The 2,635-nt window shown below is 39.0% G+C and overlaps 1 pseudogene; it reads right to left on the bottom strand.

The window, feature by feature from the left end:
- Positions 1–1,603: 1,603 nt before the first annotated feature.
- On the bottom strand, positions 1,604–2,184 carry LOC101542231 (cytochrome c-like; annotated as a pseudogene).
- Positions 2,185–2,635: the final 451 nt, after the last annotated feature.

The following is a 2,635-nucleotide window of genomic DNA, read 5'->3' as shown; positions in this document are numbered from 1 at the left end:
CAAGGACTACTAATATCCAAAATCTATTTGAAAAGGAAAATTAGAACAATTAGCTGGAGAGAAATGGAAATGTATTCTTCCTATAGGAATCAAATTGGAATTGAAGACACGCTTCTTTGAGGGATAAAAACTAAAAACATATTTCTCTCTCTCTCTGTATATATATATATGTACATATGTATACATATATGCAGAAGGATCAATATGTTAGATACTTACAGCTTCTTTCCTAATAAATTATAAGATTTTCTAGTTTGAGATGCATGTACTAAGTTTTTTGAGAAGTGGGATAGAAAAATGATATAATTTAATTTGACATTTATATTTGTCTTTTTCATTAACAATATGCAGTTTATTTGGGAAATTCTAACATTCAGCAGCAGGATACCTATAAGTAAAAACCTGAAAACAAGTACCAGAAAGAAAAATGTATTAATGAACAGGAGCTCAAAAAAGTTGTTTTCAGGAGGCAGAACGAGGTTCGAGAAGGGTCAGCACAATTATACACTGTTCTTTGAGGACTTGCTGCTATGCTGTGCCAACTCCAACTGCTGCTCATCAATTTTGTTTCCCATGTTCAAGGTGTGCTTGAGAGCGCTAGCAGAGCTCAGAAATGAGGAACACGCCCAGGGTGGTTTCCTTGGGGTTGCTCAGAGTTTTGTCCTTGTTATTGTCTTGCAAAGGCTGGCAAATCTCCTGCTCTCTGAAATTGAGGTCGTATACCACCAGATCTGGCACATTTCCCTGGTAAAGATCCTATCAAAGATCAAAGGCTCTTTGCAGTTCTGGCTTTGCCTTCTTTTTTGTGTTTTTATCCGACATATATGAAATCCCTTCTGCACAGAGAATTCCCTGTTGGTTGCTGAGAATGCTCTCCTCCTTCATACTGTGGGTCTGACATCATCGGCCATTGCAACCACAGCACGATGTCAACCACATCCTCCCCGTCTCCTTCTGGAACCTACATAAGAAAGTTTAAATTCAAGTCATGGCAGACTTTGAATTTAATTACTAAATCCCAAATCTGTCTCATAAGAATATTTTATCTGCCTCCACATTTGTGGATTTAAATAGTCTGATGGGGGTAAGTAATTAGAAGGTGAATCTTTAAAGTCGAAAGGCAGTCAGAATGCAATCCAACCTCATGTGGCGTGATATTTTGCCTCAGTGGAATTTGTAGAGATGAAGTATCAAGAAAAGTCCTATACGACATATTCTGCCATAAAACAAGATGAAAGGTGCTTAGGTTGAGAACTGAAGAGAGCGCATAGAAATACTTCTTATTTTGTTGTTTATTTCTTTTTTTTTTGAAGTGGTAAGTATTCTTTATTTAATGTTATACGTACATCACATTAAAATACGTTTCAGTAAGTGAAAGGCAACATTTTTAGATACAGGGAATTTTTAATTAAATCGGCATAATTAAGTAAAAGATATAAGGTCACTGCCAACGAATCTTATCAGGCTAAGAAACTAAGAAACACAACCTAAGGAGACAGTGATACCCTCAATCTTTAGATATTATTAATATAGCCAGTTCTATAAATCTGAATAGAAAAATATTCTCCCACAGATATGAGATGGCAATCCCCATCCCTTGGAAAGGTGAATGTGACGAATTAACATCATATCTTTGGAAAGGGACCGTGATTGCACTTGCTGACCTGGAATTATCATAAAAATTAAAAAAGCTGATCATACTCATTCAAAACACAAGCCAATCTTATTTAAATCAGGGCTGCCCAACAAAAATATGCTATTGGTCACTCATGATCTGAATTCTGGTGAATGAGATGAACTTAAATATAGTACACATAAAAAAGTCATGAGACATTTGTTTTGTAATAAATAAGGCAATGCCAACTATTACTCATTAGTAGCTTTTTTGAGATAAGCTATCAACTCTGCCTGTTCGGTCTTCTTCTTAATGCCAGCGAACATCATTTTTGTTCCAGGGATGTACTTCTTGGGATTCTCCAAATACTTCATCAGCGTATCCTCATTCCAGGTGATGCCTTTGTTCTTGTTGGCATCGGTGTAAGAGAATCCAGTGGCTTGACCCCTCTTTCACCCAAACAGACCATGGAGATTGGGCCCCATCTTGTGCTTGCCTCCCTTCTCCATGGTATGGCACTGAGCGTACTTCTGGACAAAAATCTTCTTGCCCTTCTCAATATCACCCATTTTAGAATCTCGCCTTCGTCTCACATGACACTGGGAGTCCGATTATTTTGTTGTTTATTTCTAAGGAGCCTCTCCTTAGGCTGATCCTTAGAGAGACTGCTAAAATCTCAGGGTTGGGACGAATGGAGACGTTACTGGCACCTGCTCAAGCAAATTGATGTACAACATCACGACAGTGATACAGCGATACAGTGATTTTTTTTTTTGCTTTTTGGGTCACACCTGGCGATGCACAGGGGTTATTCCTGGCTCTGCACTCAGGAATTACCCTTGGCGGTGCTCAGGGGAATATATGGGATGCTGGGAATCGAACCTGGGTGGACCGCGTGCAAGGCAAATGCCCTACCCGCTGTGCCATTGCTCCAGCCCCAGAGATACAGTGATTTCTAAGGAGAATGACTACCTGAGAATGATTTAGCCAGAGAACAAGGGACAGAGAGGAGTGGAGTTT

Source organism: Sorex araneus, chromosome 3 (assembly GCF_027595985.1).
Source record: "Sorex araneus isolate mSorAra2 chromosome 3, mSorAra2.pri, whole genome shotgun sequence".
NCBI classification, from domain to species: Eukaryota; Metazoa; Chordata; class Mammalia; order Eulipotyphla; family Soricidae; genus Sorex; species Sorex araneus.
The sequence above is the reverse complement of the archived record's forward strand: the minus strand, read 5'-3'. Positions and strand labels throughout refer to the sequence as shown.